The sequence below is a fragment of the Pinus tabuliformis genome, chromosome 1_1 (genome assembly GCF_031772625.1).
Source record: "Pinus tabuliformis cultivar Carrire ecotype Pingquan chromosome 1_1, CPIR1, whole genome shotgun sequence".
Taxonomy (NCBI): Eukaryota; Viridiplantae; Streptophyta; class Pinopsida; order Pinales; family Pinaceae; genus Pinus; species Pinus tabuliformis.
The window spans coordinates 508,984,702-509,004,296 of NC_142297.1; positions in this window are offsets into that span (position 1 = coordinate 508,984,702).

Here is a 19,595-nt window from a genome sequence, read left to right on the forward strand (position 1 = left end):
CAAAGTACTTTATTAATTTGGACTTAAGGAGTGGCTACAATCAAATTAGAATTGCTGAAGGAGACATTTGGGAGACAACATTCAAGAGAAAACAAGGTTTGTTTGAATGGCTAGTTATGCCTTTTGGTTTATGTAATGCTCCTGCTACCTTCATGCGTATGATGAATGATGTGTTGAGGCCATTTGTTGATGAGTTTTTTATAGTCTACTTAGATGAAATCTTAATTTTTAGTAAATCTCGTGATGAACATGTCATGCATGTGAGAAAAGTACTTGATGTCTTAAATAAATAATAGTTGTATTTAAAGATGTGAAAGTGTGAGTTTGGAAAAACTTCTTTAGTTTACTTGGGTCATATTGTTGGAGGAGGTGAGTTGAAAATAGATCCCTCCAAGGTTGATGTGATTTTGAATTGGCCAAGGCCCAAGAGAGTTACTGAGGTAAGAAGTTTTTTGGGAGCAGCCCAATATTGGAGGAAATTCATTTCTAACTTTTCTTCTATAGCAACTCCTTTGCATGCATTGACTAGTGTGAAAAAAGTTTTTCATTGGGGAGGCAAACAACAAAAGGCCTTTGATGCATTGAACGAAAATATTAGTTCAGCCCCAGTACTTGCACTTCCAGACTTGAGACAGTCATTTGAGATCCAAACTGATGCTAGTGACTATGCCATTAGTGCAATCCTCATGCAACATGGTAAGTCTATCTATTTTCATTCAGAAACTTTCAATGGTGCAATGAATAATTATCCTACATATTACAAGGAATTGTATGCATTGGTGCAAAGTATGAAAAAGTGGAAACACTACTTGATGGGTAAGGAACAATCATTCACACTGATCATCAACCATTGCAATACTTGCAATCTCAATCTAAGTTGCAACAATCAAGGCACTTCCGATGGATGGGTTTTCTTCAACAATTCCACTTGGTGATAATGTATAAGAAATGTATCTACAATAAAGTTGCTAATATGATTTCTAGGCCTATTATTACTTCAACTACTTTACTCAAGCATAATTATGTTTTGCATGAAAGTTATATTGAGCAGTATGCATTAGACAATGACTTTCAGGATGTTTATGCAAGCTTGAGTCAAGGTAACCAAGTAGAGGAATTGGATTATCATTTGCATGATAACTTGTTGTACCATCTTGGTAAGATTTGTATTCCATAGGGAGAAAGATACAACATCATAAGAGAAGCACATACTTCTCTTATTTCTAGTCATTTCGGTGTAAGTAAGACGGTGGCACGTCTACAGAGGTATTATTATTGGCCTCGTATGCTTGAAAGTGTGTCACATTTTATTAAAGGATATTCATTATGTGAAGTCAGTAAGCCTAGCAATAGGAAGTTAGGATTGTACACATCACTTCCGGTACCTTCACAACCATGGGAGAGTGTTTCTATGGATTTTGTAGGAGGTCTTCCACTGTCAAAAAGAGGTCATAATTATTTGTATGTAGTTGTGGATAGGTTCTGAAAAATGTGTATTTTGATGCCATGTAAAAAGAAAATTACAAGTGAACAAACTACTCAGTTATTATTTCAGAATGTATGGGTGCATTTTGAATTTCCCACATCCATTGTTAGTGATCGAGATTCTCACTTTGTTGGGAACTTTTGGTCAAGCTTATGGGGATTCATGGACACCAAATTGAAAAAGAGTACAACATTTCATCCAAATAGAGGTGGTGAACACGACCGTGATACATCATCTTCGTGGATATTGTAGTAAGCATCCTAAGTTGTGGGATGAACATTTGCACTACATTCAACATGCTTACAACTAGGCCAAGCACTCTTCAACTCAAACATTTCCATTTGACGCATGTTTGGGATACTTGCCTAAGTCTCCTTTGGATTTCATTTTTCGAATAGATGTTTCTATTGATGTTCATAGTGACATAGAAAAAGCAAGAAGGTTAATTGAACAAATCCAATTGGTACACCAAAGAGTTCAAGAACAGTTTGAAAAGAGCCAAGGCAAGTACAAGTCAAGGCATGACAAGCATCGGGTAGATCACAAGTTCCAAGTCGGCGATGAAGTTTGGCTTCACATTAGCAAAGAGAGGCTCCAAGGAGAAAGTAAAAAGATGAAACCAATTAGATATGGTCCATTCAGAATTCTAGAAAAAATTGGTGACAATGCCTTCAGGTTGGGTTTGCCTTCATATATGCAAATTTATGATGTTGTTAATGTGGAAAATTTAAGGTTGTATGAGCCTCCTTTGATTGAATATCAACGAGAGAATGTTCAAATTCCTTCCATTGAAGACTTATCTCATGAATACGTTGATGAACTATAACAAGACACCATTCTTGACAGAAGAACAAGGTCTTCAAAACAAGGGAAAGTGGATTACCTTCGTGTGGGGCTCAATGGAACAAATCCTTTCAAGGCCAAATGGATCGAGATTGGAAGGTGAGGGAATTGTGCCCTCACCTATTGAATAACTAAAAGTGATCTTTTGGCCGGGTCCAAAAGCTTCCAGTAGGGAGGAATGATCAGGTGCTCAAAATTCTTTTGGAGTGGTGTGGAACCTGAACGACCATGTAGTGCTCGTCATCCTGAATATAGCGCAACTCGTTTTGTGCGAAACAGACTCTATATGCTCCCAGAAACATGTTTTGTTTGTTTTCCTAAACAAGAAAATTTTAAAAAACAAATATGCAGGCAACCCAGTCAGTAGTCCGTATTGTTGACGTGGTGCTAACTGAGCATGCCTACGTGGCAAGGTGACTGTGCATGTGACTGTTTGACCTCCAGCAAATTGTGTGTTGACAAGTGGTAGGTGCCTAGGTGGCACGTTTTGGCTGGTTGGTTGGTGGCCAACCACAAGTTGCCACATGGGCCATCCAGGGGCCACCACATTGCAGCCTGAGGGCCACCAAAAATTAGGTTATGGTCCGAGAAATAGCAGGCGGGGGTCGAACCCACGACCTCCAAGTGACAAGCGTCAAGTCTAACCAACATTCCATATGTTATTGCTTATTAACTATGGTATGTTACACATATTTAAATGTTAAGTGGTGTGCCATCTGGGAGAGGGGCTAGTCCACGGGGGCCAACCCTTGGGTACGTGCCACCCAACAAGACCACCAGTAGAGCAGAGTGGGGGCTTCACCGGTGGGGGAGGGCTGTTGAACTTAGCCCTGGGCACGTGGCCCAAAAATTTGGAATTAAGGGCTTACTGGACGAATTAACACGATTACAAATTCGCTTGGAATCCTGTGAATTTGGCACCCAGTTATCACAATTCGGGGCAGATTTGTAGGACCATGCCAGATTTGGGGGAATTTGTAGAGCGAACAGTGAAAGAGCTAGGGAAGCTCATAACTTCTTCATTTTTTGACCAAATCAGGAGCAGAAAGAGGCTAGACAGGCATTTTTAGGCATTCTGGAGCCATTGTAACATGTTTAGAGCTATCCGAGCATTGTAAACTGATGTATTCACACTTTTGAGAATAATAGAGAGGGCCAAGCCATTGGAAATTTGGACCAAAGAGACATAGCCTAGGTGGGTTGAACTCCTTCATCATGTGCTATTGTGATACTGTTTTGGTTATGTTCATGTATGTTATATGTTGTTGTTTATTCATTTGTTTATGTTAATTTGTACACGAAATTTACATAAAAATACTCAAAAAATCATGTTAAAACTTGCAATTAACCTCATGAATCCTTAAGCACTTTCACATATTATGAAGAGGAATTTAGCACAACAAAACTAATTTTCCCATTTAGATCACCAATATTGGAGAAACTTTATTGCTAACTTCTCATTCATTGTAGCACCATTACATGCTTTGAAAAGTGTGAAGCAGGTCTTTCAGTGGGAGGCAAGCAGAATAAATACTTCAACACTTTGTAAGACAAAATCAGTACAACACCAGTTCTAGCACTTCCAAATCTTAAACAACCATTTTAAATTCAAACCAATGCAAGCAAATATGTTGTGGGAGCAGTTTTGATGCAACATGGTAAGCCAATATGTTATCATTCTGAATTTTTTTCCAATGCAATAATTAACTATCCAACTTATGATAAAGGGTTGTATGCTTTGATATAAAGCATGAAGAAATGGAAGCATTATTTGATGGGTAAAGAAACGATTATTCATATTGACCATCAACCTTTGCAACATCTACAATCATAAACCAAGCTACAATAAGTTAGATATTTGAAATGGATGGGATTCTTGTAGCAATTTCATTTGGTAATAAGGTATATACAACAAAGTTGAAGATATGTTATCAAGGCCTATTATTAATGCATCTATTATTCTTAAGCATAACTCAATCATGCATGAAATTTATATTGAACAATATGCTCAAGATGAAGATTTTAAAGATGTTTATGCAACTTTGAGTCAAGGCAATCATGTTGAAGAGTTGGATTATCATGTTCATAACAAGTTGTTGTATCATCTTGGCAAGTTATGTGTTCTACAGGGTGAAAGAGTTAGTGTTATAAGGGAAGCCCATACTTCTCTTATTGTTGGTCACTTTGGTGTAGGAAAAATAATTTCTCAATTACAGAGGTATTGTTAATGGCCTCACATGAATGAAACTATATCAAGATATGTAAAAGGATTTTCTATGTGCGCTACTAACAAACCAATCAATAGGAAATTGGGTTTGTACGCTGCACTTCCTGTCCCTTCTCATCCTTGGGAAAGAATTTCTATGAATTTTGTTGGGGAACTACCAATGTTTAGGAAAGGTCATGATTATCTATATGTTGTAATGGATTGTTTCAGAAAAATGTGTGTGTTTATGCCATGTAAGAAACATGTTACATTTGAAAAAATTTCAAAGATGTTCTTCCAAAATGTATGGATTCATTGTGGGTTACCTACTTCAATTATTTCTAATCAAGATTCTCAATTTATCAGGAAGTTTGGTCAAGTTTATGGGAACTCATGGACACAAATTTGAAGAAGCGCACAACATTTCATCCACAAACCGATGGAAAAACAAAAGTAGTGAACATAATTGTTGTGCATCTCCTTCGAGGATATTGCAATAAGCATCCTAAACTTTGGGATGAGAATTTGTATTACATCCATCATGCCTACAATCGTGCCAAGCATTCACCTACACAAGTATCTCCATTTGAAGCTTGTTTGGGTTATTTTCCAAAGTCTCATTTGGATTTCATATTTGGTAAATATATTGTAGTAGATGGACATAGTGATGTGGACAAATACAAACATTTCATTGAACAGATTTATCTAGTGCATCAAAGGGTACAAGAATAGCTGGAGAAAAGCCAAGCCAAGTACAAAGCAAGACATGATAAGCATTGAGTTGATCATGGTTTCCAAGTGGGAGATCAAGTTTGGTTGTACATCAATAAGGGAAGAATACAAGGTGAAGGTAAAAAGCTCAAGCTATCAGATATAGTCCTTTCAAAATCTTGGAGAAGATTGGTAACAATGCTTTTCGATTAGATTTTCCACCTTACATGTAAATTTATTATGTTGTGAATATGGAAAACTTGAGATTGTGTGAGCCTCCTATGATTTTTGATCAAGAAGAAAATGTTCAGATTCCATCTATAGAATATATTTCTCCTGAATATTTAAATGAGTTGCAAGAAGACTCAATTCTTGACAGGAGGATAATAACTTCATGTAGGGGCAATGTGGAGTATCTTTGTGTGGGGCTCAAAGGTAAAAATCCAATAAAATCAAGGTGGATAGAAATTGGGAAAGTGAGGTAGTTGTACCCTCACTTGCTGAGTAAAAACAAACTTTTGGTGGTCCAAAAGCTTCCAGTGGGGAGGAATGATTCAAGGGATCAAAAATATGCTAAAAAATGAAAGTGGTAAAAGTATCCTAAATCTAGCTCCAAATCATAGATCTCATCATTTTGATTCCAATGACGCTTGAATCACCTTAATCTAACACCGTATGAGGAAGTTATCGCATTTTGAAGTTTTTGGCAAACAAAAAAAAAATTCAACCTGCAGGGTTGACTGTGTAGAGCACAGATGCCACGTGGCAGCTCGTATGATGAAATCATGCTGACATCTTCTGATGACCAGGCAGTACGGGAGCCAATCGAAATCTACCATTTGGGACAGTCTCGTGATGACACTTGGCGCACTATTATTGGTTGATGGTTTTGAGGAATGGGACAATCATGGAGTGACACGTGGCCCAATCCTAGGATGCCACGTGGCACTCCAAATGAGGCCAAAAATTGGTTTGAACGACGAACAAGCCTCCACGGGGTTCGACCCAATGACCTCCCAAACGTGCAACGGGCGCTCGACCAACTGGGCTACGGGTAGTTCTTGTAATGTATTGATCTGAAATTAAAAGTGAAGGTTTCATATAAAGTTATACAAGCTAGTTTATATCTTTTTTGAAATGGATCGTGATTGCAATAGCACACAAAATAAGTTAAATTTTGCATATTTTAACAGTTAAAAATGGATAATAAGCAACATCACAACACAACAAATTGATGATGGAGTTCACCCTTCTTGGGCTATGTCTCCGAGTCCAGCTTCCAATGGTGGCCCTTTATATTATATGCTCAAATGTGAAATTATATCAACATACATTGCTCAAATTAAAAACCCCTGTGTACGCTCTTCTTGGGCTAAAAAGGGTGAAAAATGACGAAGTTAGGCCTCTTTCTCCATTCTGCACTACAAAATTGGAAACAAACAGGATCTTAGGTGGATTGGTATGGTGCTAAATTATATTTCTACGGTTCGTGGGTTCGACCCACGAATCCCACTGGGTTTGGTGCTTTTTATTGAATTGTTAATTAAATTTTTTAATAAAAAATGGGTCAAGCCCCTTTTCTATCCCCGCACTCCCAATCACATGGTCCATATGGCTTGGGGTTGTCTAGAGTCGGGGTGCCTCGTGCCCATAGCCCATACCCTTTTGTCAGTGTTCATGACTGTATAATGGAACTTGGGGTTGGCGCTAAATTATCGCCCCTTTCCCTACGCCCTCATCGCCTCTTTGCCTGTGGTCACCGTTTTCAACACAAAATCGTGGGTTAGGGCGTAGGAAGGGTGCCACATGCCTCACCCTTCCCATCCTTTGTTATAGGTAAAGGGGTTGTAACAAGACCTAGGGTTGGGTCGGTCTGGCGCGCCCACTGGCCGACCCTCCTATCAACATGTTGTGGTAAAAACACAACCCCCCCATTATTGATGTGTTTACTTCAATAATGGGGACCCTTTCTATTAAAATTTTGGCTAAACACCTTTTTGGATTTTTATTTAGTTGATTTACCTACGCATTGTTAATTTTTCATTTTCTTTGGATTCTTGTTTTGATTGCTTTGTTAGAATCGATTTTTTATAAGCTTCACATTGACACTTGTTTCGCCTCATTTGGTCAACTGGTTTGAAAATGGCACTCCTTTGAAAGTCTGATTATTTATGTAGCCTGGGTTAAAAATGCATAAAATCTACAATATTGCATTTTGTAAATAAATTAGTTTAATAACGCATTCATTTTAAATATTAACCCATAGCGAGTTTTTACTAACACTTTTCCATTTTTAGTTATGCAGCCAAATCATTAATTATCGAGATTTTAAGAAATTCACTAAAATTTCCAAATCAAATCCTAATCTCGAAAACCCAAACATTCAAGTGGCTGTAGTTTAGATAATTTCACAACTTAACTAAATTTCATTAAAATAAAATCAATATAAAAAATGATATTAAATCTTAATTTAACTAAATTAAATTAATATATAATTAATTTAATTTAATTAAAATTTAATATATATATATATATATATATATATATATATATAAAATAATATATAAAATAAAACATAATCGCATCGGAGATTTATATCGGCGCATGTCATTCCATACCCCCGATACCTCCATATCCCCGATCGCCGAAAAGCTTAAGACAAAAGGGAATAAACATTTATATGAATATCGCATCGGGAGTTTCATATGTCGCAAGTTTAAAACCCCCGATATTCCCCATACCCCGATGCCGATATCGGATCGGGGATTTTGTATTGTGCCAAATTTTAAAAGCTCCGATTGCCGATACTCCTTCACGCCGATACTCCTTCACACCCCGACTTACCGATGCAATGGGGCATTAACCAAAATTTTAAAAACATGTGTTTAAATACGAATGTTCCATCGCATCAGGAGTCTTCATCCTATGCAAACTTTATGCCCCCAACACCACGCTTGCGCCGATGCGATAAGTCAAACTTTGGTATTCGTTTTAAGCTCACGTATTAATTTTATTTCTAGAAATCGTTTATGCTACCATATGATTCGTTATGTTAATGGTTTATATGTGTATGTTACCATATGAATAAGGGAGGTAGGTAGTGTTAGTTTAATATTAGTTTAAATATTAATACCTAAACAATTAATTTTAAATAAATTAAAGTAATGAATATGTAATATTTATTTAATTTAAATTTAATTATTATTTATTTTCATTTTAATTAGTTTATAAATAGTTAATATTTTAGTTAGTTAGATATTAATTAATAAATAGATTAATATTAATTAACAGTTAGTTTAGTTTATGATTAATCATTAATTTAGAATTAATTATTATTCTAATTTAGGATTCGATTTTTTTTTTAATTAAAATCTTCATTTTTAGCTCAGTAACATAATTTCCAGATTCATGCCAGATTTGATCCATCAAATTTGGAGGTTCATAGATTGAGTTATACTTGGCCAAATGAGGCCCAGGATGGCTCGTTGGAAAGAGAAAATCAAGGAGAACATTTTTGAGGAGGTTTCACTAATAGATTTAGTCATTTATTGGGTCAAAAATCAAGCAGAAAATCAAGCTCCGAATTTTGAAAACAAAATCAATTTTCTGAGTTTTATTTTCATTTGTCCAAGCCTCTTCTAATTGTAGATTTACTCGTCAATGTTATCCTTGGCCAATCAAACCACCCCAAACATCAATAGAAAGCTTACATTTTATTTTCAATTATTTATTTAATTGAATTATATTTGATTTGATTTAATTGCCAGAAATGATATTTTGATTGCATCTTAATTTATTTTGATTTCTTTTTGCAGGAAAACAATGGAAGAAATATGGAGAAAAAGATTTCAATCAATGAGAATGCTCTAGCAATTAAAGATCAGAATTTTAAGCAAGTAAAATTGGATTTAGCAGATTTCTCTTCAACAAACTCTCCTCTCCAGAATTCTTTTGCAAATAGTATAAATAATAGATTGCAGAATGTAATGAGGGGCTGCTCTCCTATGCAATTCTAGACTTCTAAAAGCACTATTGTAATTGGAATTTAGAGTTGTAGGAGAGAGGAGAGAAAATCTCAGATCTGGGGATTATTGAGGATTTTCCTTTTGTATTTTGAATTATGCATGAAGGGCAAAGCTTGCACTATTGTGGCTTTAGCTTTGAAAGTAGAAGTTCAAGCAATGTAAAGAGCTGTTGGAGACCAAGGACAGAGAAATGGATGCAATAAATTGGTATTTCTAATACTATTGTTTCAAATATCAGTTTCATTTTTATGGTAACATGAATGTCTCATTTTATTCATGTTTGTGCACTATTGTCAACATGGATAATTTGTCTCAATATTGTTATTAGGTATCTCTGTTCTTATGAATTAAAATCTGATTTCTGAGTAACTATTTACTCAGAAATCTGTCTTATAAAACTGATTTATTGAATGGTAATGTGTTGTGAACTATTTCCACATGTCATTATTCAATTATTGGATTTACTGATATGATAATCAATATCATTTTTTGGGAACTACTTCCAGAAATGTTGTTGGTTTATTATTTCATTTGATAGGTCTCAATAGGATGTGTTTTGGTAACCATAATATCAGTTAATTGAACTACTTCATTAACTTGATATTCATTAAAAACAAGACACATTTAAATCCCAATACTTTAATTATCTTGCTCTTAGTTGGGTTAGATCTATATCAGCCTAATTAAGATAGGATTTAGATTAGTTTCTTTTGCTTGCATCATATAATAAGCTTGCATTTAAAGTAATTTCTACGTTATTTTAAGTCCTCTCCTCAAAGAGGCAAAATTTTAGTTGTGGCTTGGCTGAACCCAAATCAGCTTAAGGGTCATTCTCTTGTCTGATCAGCAAGAAGAAGTGATCTGATGTCCCTGTCTCTTGGTAGTTAAAGATACATTATAAACCAATAGCAATAGGGAGAAGGTAACTGGACCTAGTTGAACCAGTCGGAGCCACCACATCAAACGGAAAAGGAGCTGCTTTAAGGTCCGGACTGGGTGGTTATCCCCCAATATTGTTACAGCGATTTTCGAGGCATCAACATTTTTGGCGCTAGAAGGAGGCCTGAGATTTTTTGTCTATTGGAGTCTTTTCAATTTTAATATTTTATTTATTGTGATGAATCCTCTTAAGCTTCCAATTTGGAGTTGCATCCATGGACGTGCATCTTCCAATTCTCCACCCGAAGTGGTAAGACTCTTGTCTCAGGTAAAGTTCAATGGTAAGAGAAATTCTTCTGCTTTTAACCATGTCTTTCAATTTATTCAAAACATTTCAAATTATGATTTTCAAGGAATTGATGAAGGCATCTTATGCAAAATTTTTACTCTTACATTTACGGCAAAAGCCAGAAGCTGGTGTAGAACTCTTCCAGTTGCTTCAATCCACAACTGGGATCAATTTGTTACAATTTTCATTTGTAAATTCGACAGTTATGATTATGAACATGTATGTGAAGAAATTGAATATCTACGTAGGTTTGAAAATGAGTTTGTTAATGATTTTAATATTCGATTTCATTTGAATTGCTTAAGATTTAAAGATGAAGATAAGCCTACGGAAGAAGAGTCATTAGATTGGTTTGAATATATTTGTTCTCTTCCAACCATTCCCAATCCATATGAAATTAATTCGAGCTTTGTTCCATCCCCTTCTAATATAAATGAGAATTCCAATATGGATGTGCAAATAAATGGTGATGAAGTGGTTTCACAAAGCTTGGAAAATATTTCCATTCAAATGCAAGAAGACAACAACAATTTTGGAGAAAAAGCCGCCTTGAAATCAGAAAGCTACTTTGAAGTAAATTCAAAAAATCAAATCGCAAATCAGCAAGTACAACCATCAATCAAAATGCAAACTGCTGTACAAATTTATGAATTTCTCCATGATGAGCAAATGCCAAAATCAGAGAAGCAAAGCAGCGTTCTTCAAGAAAGCATACGCACGCAAAGGAATGATCTGCAATCTGAAATTTACAATGAGCATAATGCACAAGAGTTCTCAAACAGAGACAGTGTTAAATGCATTGTTTCAGGTTCACATTTTTCCCTTTATCCTGATATTTTCAATTATGGTAATATTTTTCCTCTTGGTATTAATGATATTTCAGAAATTAAAGAGGATGATTTAAATGAATTACTGTTAAGTTTTTATCAAGATAGAGAAGCAATAAATGATCATTCTTTTGCCACTAATGAACATGAGATTTTTGTTCCTCCTTGTTTTGGTATATTGAATGAAATCGAAGGGAATTCCAAGCAATCTTGTGAGGTCATTTATGATGATTACTCTGACATTGAGGATGTTGATTTTTATTTTTCTCAAGAGAATCATCATGATAAAATTCAAATAACATTTGAGGATGAAGAACGCTTCAATTTAGGAATTATCTCAACTAATCCTCATTTTAGAGCAGCAAATTATCTTCATGATTTCACCATTCAAGAAATCATTCCAATTTATGATTCATATGAGGATCAAACTCCCATTCTTATTCATAATCATAATTCGTTTTTTTTTTCACAAGTTGGAATTCGAAATTACCCAAATTTCATAATTCTAGCCAATTCTTGTGAAAGAGAAATTATTTCAAAACAATCCCAATTGTGCTGTAACATTAGTTGTACAAATAGTGATTTCATTTTAGTTTTTTTTTCACAGCTATTTTGTTTAAACTTAGATTTATTTTCTGATTTTATTTTGCAAAATTTTCACACTTTTTGCTGGCATATTGAACACCTTACTATCAAACACTCAATTGATGCATTGCCCGATTGGGAAATTGAAGTTTTATATTATAATCATGAGCATCAAAAGATATCAATATTTCAATTTCAATCAATGCTAATGTTTCACCAAGAGCTTCTATTTTTTCAAAGGCAGTGTCAACAAGAGAATGTATTTTTGCAATCTGGCCAACAATTCAATTCAATTAATAATTTTCCATTTCATTTGAAAGATTTCCGTCCATTTTTCATTAATTCATTTGAAAAATATTTGGAAATTTTTCTCTCAAAGGAAATTGTTATTAGCTTAACATTTGTACATAACACTAACAATTTTTTCCAGGCCTTTGAATTTGAAAACTCATATCCACAATTCAGCCTGTTATCTCCTCTTTTGAACGTTTCCCAATCATTAATGGAAATCCATCCAGATTTTTGTGATCCAATTGGTATTGAATTGGAAAGGAAATTTCATGAGAAAGAGATTTTAAATCAGTTACTAACAATAAATGTACATTTTGATTTCATATTTAATTTTCTTAGTTTAATTAGATTTGTATTTTTATTACTAACATTTGAACTGTACATAAACACAGGAATAAAAATGAGAAAATGGCTACACTGGAAATATGACTATACCTAGTCATTTTCATGTATATGGTTAGAATAGGAGTAGAATTAATTTAATTAACTTGTTTTATGTAGTTAATTTATTTGGAATAGTTCTGTAGATTAAAAAATAAAACAAAGCAATCAGCCTTCTCATATATGTTTAGTGGAAACATTTTTCCTTATTAGAAAATTTTAATTCTTGCTTTCCTTTTTGAAATTTCTTATAGTGATATCTCTACTCTGCCTATTTTGAATAATGTCTTGATTAAATTCAATTAAAGTTGCACTTGGTATCAATTGCCTCAAAGCCACTTTTCTTCATTTCGGGATTTCTTTCTAAGATTTTCTTTTGAAATTTATATGGTAAGGATTTGAGGATAAAAAAGCTTCATCACCCCATTATCCCATGAAATGTATGACTGTCTATGATAAGCTTAATTCTAATTCCATCATTATTAATGAGTCCAACCTTTCACAGTAATTATATGAAGTTCATATTATCTTCCTCAGAATTTGCTAAAAGCTGACCTTAAGGATGTCCATTTTGCCAAGTGCACACATTCAAATCTGTTTTGATATTTTTCCACAATTAGTGGCTTAATCTCATTCTAATCTTTAGTTGATTATTTGATGCTGCAATACGCATCATATTCATTCACTAAAGACATTATTGAACAATCACTATAACAATACGCATTCTTCTCAAGTTATTCAGAATAAGTAGAGGTAATAAATTGTTGTTTCAATTTGAAAGGGAAGTTTATTTTTATATTTATTTCTGGTAAATTTTCTGTTTTATGAACATGAATAATTGATTTCATTTAGGCTAATTGCACACTTAGATTTAGAATAAATAATGAGATGATTTTAATCAAAGGAAGAATTTGAAGATTCATAAGGTAAAATTTGCAGACAATTTCCTTCCAGGTATGCATTTGCAAGTTCGTTCTCATCTCTTATTAGTTTCTCTTTTCCTTAGTTTATTTTTTATTTGTGTTCTGTTTTATTTACAGGTTTTCATTCGTTTTCGAAACTTGAAGTAAGCAGCAAACCCATTTCAAATTGCAACAGGTTCAGGGAAATTTTATTTTTGATTCATTAGAATTTGAACATTCTTTAACTTTGCTTTTATTCACTTAGAAAACACAATTGAAATTTCAAGGAATATCATAAGACCATTCGCATCATAAGATTTCATCGGAAGTAGTTCTTAGCATTTTTTTTGATAACAAATTGTTCATAAAATACCTTCGATGTATTATCTTACTCATATGTCATATCGCATTTCGCATGTCAGAGCTTTGCAGTCAAAGTATACTTCCATTATTGTGAATCACCAATAATCAACTTTATCGATATTGCGATGAACACATAATCCCGGACCCGATATGAAATTCAAATCAAAATCATAAAAAAATATCGCGTTCGTTCAATCGCAATAAAAGTAAGGGCATAATTTTAAAAGGGGCGATGTCTTGGATCCGATATGTTATTGAAATCCCATCATAGAAAGTTATCGGGTCCGCTCTTCATCGCATATTGGCATCGCAAAAAATACATTGTGTTACATCAGGTACCCAAAGTTTGTCGATTGCCGATTAGCTACGTCATCCATCGCATCGTCGATAGTGCAATCATTTCATCACATTTTTTTATGCTCACAACATTTCTCTGAATCTACGATGTGCGTTTTGCGATACGGGAAGTGCAATGTAAATATTCTCTGATCCCCGATATGATATTTCTTTAATGATTTGATCGCTTCATTTCATTGCGCATGTTCTTATCGGAAATTTGCCATTGCAATCTCCGATGCGATAACTTCCAATGCATGCCTTTGAGCCATTAACATTTAATCAATATATGGCATAGCAACAAAAGTGAAGTCTTGCAAATTAAAATTGAAGCATGGTGAAGAAACATGTTATGTGAATCATCCGATACGGCGATATGTTATTTTAAAAGCAAACTTAGGAAACCACTATGGGAAAAAAGCAATTGTTGACAAAATTGCAGCATACAAAAATCATTTCAATTTCTCATACATTTTAGTTTTAAATATATAAATTCCATAATTAAAAATGGAATTCAAGACCTCTTTATCTTCAATTTGGTTTTGATTTTGGATTTTATAAAATCATGGAGTTTATATGAAACTTATAATATTTTGAGAAACATTCGTTACTGCAAATTCTCATTCTTATTTTTGATGCATTTGTTTTAATTTCAACTCCCTTGAGCATTAAGCATTCCATTTTTACATTTTACTGCTTGCTTTAGTGTAAATAAAATAAATAATGATTTTGGGTTACAGGATTTTAGTTAGTTTGACTTCTTTATGTTTTTAATGATAATTAAAATAAGAAGTCAGCTAGTTTGGAGAAACTGATACCTTTCAGGTAAGATCAAAAGAAATTATCCAATGGTAAGATTCATGTACCCACTTTCATTAATTTCCATTTCGTTGCTTTAGTTTCAGTTTTGTTTTTCTAATATACAAATCTGTTTTGCAGCTCTTCATAAAAACTTTCAATCCTCTGCCGGATCATATTCTTGAAGTCCATACTCTTCTACTGGCTTTATTTCAAGAGGCAGCGATAATCCTCATTGAAACAGCGACACCAGGAAGTTTCTGAACCTTTAGTTTGTTTCTTTAAGCATTCATTTTTAGAAAATGATTAAGATGATGCTTGGAAACAAGAAAATTCATATCAGATAAAAAGTATTCATTGTGGCTGAATTTTACAATCAATGTTATCTAAAAGCCTAAAGCATTCACAACTCTGCAAGGTATGTTTTTCTAAATCTCAACATAAGAAGGAATGATTACATGCTTATTTTCTTTTTCTTCATATTGTTGGAGACATTGGTATAAACATTCTTGTTTGAGTTTATCTTGCGAAACTTGGATTTTCCTTTCCATTTTTAGAGATTTCTTTGTTTTTATTTTTGTTCGCTGATTTCTTTTCTCATTTTAGCATAAGAATTCTTTTCCTTTGGATTTCAGTTTTGATTTTGATGACTTTGCCGTGATTTATATGGAAGGCCTTCTTGTTACCTAACTATGGTCAGCATTCATGGAGAAAAATTGTTAATAGTTACCTATTGGCGTTTTCTTAAATCTCTTTGTAAAGTTTGATTTTCTTATTATAAAAATAGACATACTTAAGGAAGAGATTACCAATCAAGAGAAGTTGGCAAAGTATCATAAAATCTGGAGAAATTCTTTTTCATCAAAATTGTAATTATTTTGAGATTTCAATATTTTATTAAGATCTTTCAAAGTTTTATTATCAGTCAAGAAAAGTTATATATAACCAAGTAAAGACACTTTACAGCAAAGCACCTTTAACTCTGAAATTGTCATTTTTAACTCTTAAGGAGTCAATGATTCTCCCTGTCCCAAAGAGTCTTATTTTTCTAGAGTATAATCCAGAAATATATTTAAACTTGAAAGATAAGAGGTCTCATCATGAGCCTGCTTACCATGATCATAGGGGAAAATAGGCTGACATTACCAACACTGTTAAACAAACCAGGGTAATGGCTTATGATTGCAAACAATTATAAGACAAGGTGTCTCATCACGAGCCAGCTTGTTGAGTCCAATTATAACCAGTGAATGGCATTGTCAACTATCTGACTACCAAACCAGGGCAATGGATTTTAAGAATAAATAAATAAATAAAATTAAAAAAAATAAAAAAAATAGACATATATAAATGGATTTATCTCTAGATCAATAATTCTTAAACAGATGGGATTCTGAATCATTTATGATTAAAAGGTAACCCTGTCGAAACTATAGATGTTTGCTGGCAACAGTGGCTCTACCTATGACAGAGGAGCATATTTTAAAAGCTAAGATGTAAAGTGACCCCTGCTTTATCTCTACAACTAATTAAGCACTGATGTAGAGTTTTGAAATATTTTAATGTATGAGGAATTTTAAGAAAAATTACAATTAGATGATTCTTGCTTTTATTCAGACTAATGAACTTAGTCAAGCATTTCAAACATAATTTTCTCTTCTTTAATTATTTTTACTTTAATTTTAGGAAAATCTTATTCATATCAAACAGAGATAACTGGTTCTTCTCCCGTGTGTCACCATTGTTGTGGTAAAAACACAACCCCCCCATTATTGATGTGTTCACTTCAATAATGGGGACCTTTTCTATTAAAATTTTGGCTAAACACCTTTTTGGATTTTTATTTAGTTGATTGTCCTACGCATTGTTAATTTTTCATTTTCTTTGGATTCTTGTTTTGATTGCTTTGTTAGAATCGATTTTTTATAAGCTTCACATTGATGCTTGTTTCACCTCATTTGGTCAACTGGTTTGAAAATGGCACTCCTTTGAAAGTCTGATTATTTATGTAGCCTCGGTTAAAAATGCATAAAATCTACAATATTGCATTTTGTAAATAAATTAGTTTAATAACGCATTCATTTTAAATATTAATCCATAGCGAGTTTTTACTAACACTTTTCCATTTTTAGTTATACCGCCAAATCATTAATTATCGAGATTTTAAGAAATTCACTACAATTTCCAAATCAAATCCTTATCTCGAAAACCCAAACATTCAAGTGGCTGTACTTTAAATAATTTCACAACTTAACTAAATTTCATTATAATAAAATCAATATAAAAAATGATATTAAATCTTAATTTAATTAAATTAAAATTTAATATATATATAAAAAAAATAATATATAAAATAAAACGTAATCGCATCGGAGATTTATATCGGCGCATGTCATTCCATATCCCCGATCGCCGAAAAGCCTAAGACAAAAGGGAATAAACATTTATATGAATATCGCATCGGGAGTTTCATATGTCGCAAGTTTAAAACCCCTGATATTCCCCATACCCCGATGCCGATATCGGATTGGGGATTTTGTATTGTGCCAAATTTTAAAAGCTCTGATTGCCGATACTCCTTCACGCCGATACTCCTTCACACCCCGACTTACCGATGCAATGGGGCATTAACCAAAATTTTAAAAACATGTGTTTAAATACGAATGTTCCATCGCATCGGGAGTCTTCATCCTATGCAAACTTTATGCCCCCGACACCACGCTTGCGCCGATGCGATAAGTCAAACTTTGGTATTCGTTTTAAGCTCACGTATTAATTTTATTTCTAGAAATCGTTTATGCTACCATATGATTCGTTATGTTAATGGTTTATATGTGTATGTTACCATATGAATAAGGGAGGTAGGTAGTGTTAGTTTAATATTAGTTTAAATATTAATACCTAAACAATTAATTTTAAATTAATTAATTAATGAATATGTAATATTTATTTAATTTAAATTTAATTATTATTTATATTCATTTTAATTAGTTTATAAATAGTTAATATTTTAGTTAGTTAGATATTAATTAATAAATAGATTAATATTAATTAACAGTTAGTTTAGTTTATGATTAATCATTAATTTAGAATTAATTATTATTCTAATTTAGGATTCGATTTTTTTTTAATTAAAATCTTCATTTTTAGCCCAGTAACAGAATTTCCAGATTCATGCCAGATTTGATCCATCAACTTTGGAGGTTCATAGATTGAGTTATACTTGGCCAAATGAGGCCCAGGATGGCTCGTTGGAAAGAGAAAATCAAGGAGAACATTTTTGAGGAGGTTTCACTAACAGATTTAGTCATTTATTGGGTCAAAAATCAGACAGAAAATCAAGCTCCGAATTTTGAAAACAAAATCAATTTTCTGAGTTTTATTTTCATTTGTCCAAGTCTCTTCTAATTGCAGATTTACTCGTCAATGTTATCCTTGGCCAATCAAACCACCCCAAACATCAATAGAAAGCTTACATTTTATTTTCAATTATTTATTTAATTGAATTAGATTTGATTTGATTTAATTGTCAGAAATGATATTTTGATTGCATCTTAATTTATTTTGATTTCTTTTTGCAGGAAAACAGTGGAAGAAATATGGAGAAAAAGATCTCAATCAATGAGAATGCTCTAGCAATTGAAGATCAGAATTTTAAGCAAGTAAAATTGGATTTAGCAGATTTCTCTTCAACAAACTCTCATCTCCAAAATTCCTTTGCAAATAGTATAAATAATAGATTGCAGAATGTAATGAGGGGCTGCTCTCCTCTGCAATTCTAGACTTCTAAAAGCACTATTGTAATTGGAATTTAGAGTTGTAGGAGGGAGGAGAGAAAATCTCAGATCTGGGGATTATTGAGGATTTTCCTTTTGTATCTTGAATTATGCATGAAGGGCAAAGCTTGCACTATTGTGGCTTTAGCTTTGAAAGTAGAAGTTCAAGCAATGTAAAGAGCTGTTGGAGACCAAGGACAGAGAAATGGATGCAATAAATTGGTATTTCTAATACTACTGTTTCAAATATCAGTTTCATTTTTATGGTAACATGAATGTCTCATTTTATTCATGTTTGTGCACTATTGTCAACATGGGTAATTTGTCTCAATATTGTTATTAGGTATCTCTGTTCTTATGAATTAAAATCTGATTTCTGAGTAACTATTTACTCAGAAATCTGTCTTATAAAACTGATTTATTGAATGGTAATGTGTTGTGAACTATTTCCACATGTCATTATTCAATTATTGGATTTACTGATATGATAATCAATATCATTTTTTGTGAACTACTTCCGGAAATGTTGTTGGTTTATTATTTCAGTTGATAGGTCTCAATAGGATGTGTTTTGGTAACCATAATATCAGTTAATTGAACTACTTCATTAACTTGATATTCATTAAAAACAAGACATATTTAAATCCCAATACTTTAATTATCTTGCTCTTAGTTGGGTTAGATCTATATCAGCCTAATTAAGATAGGATTTAGATTAGTTTCTTTTGCTTGCATCATAGAATAAGCTTGCATTTAAAGTAATTTCTACGTTCTTTTAAGTCCTCTCCTCAAAGAGGCAAAATTTTAGTTGTGGCTTGGCTGAACCCAAATCAGCTT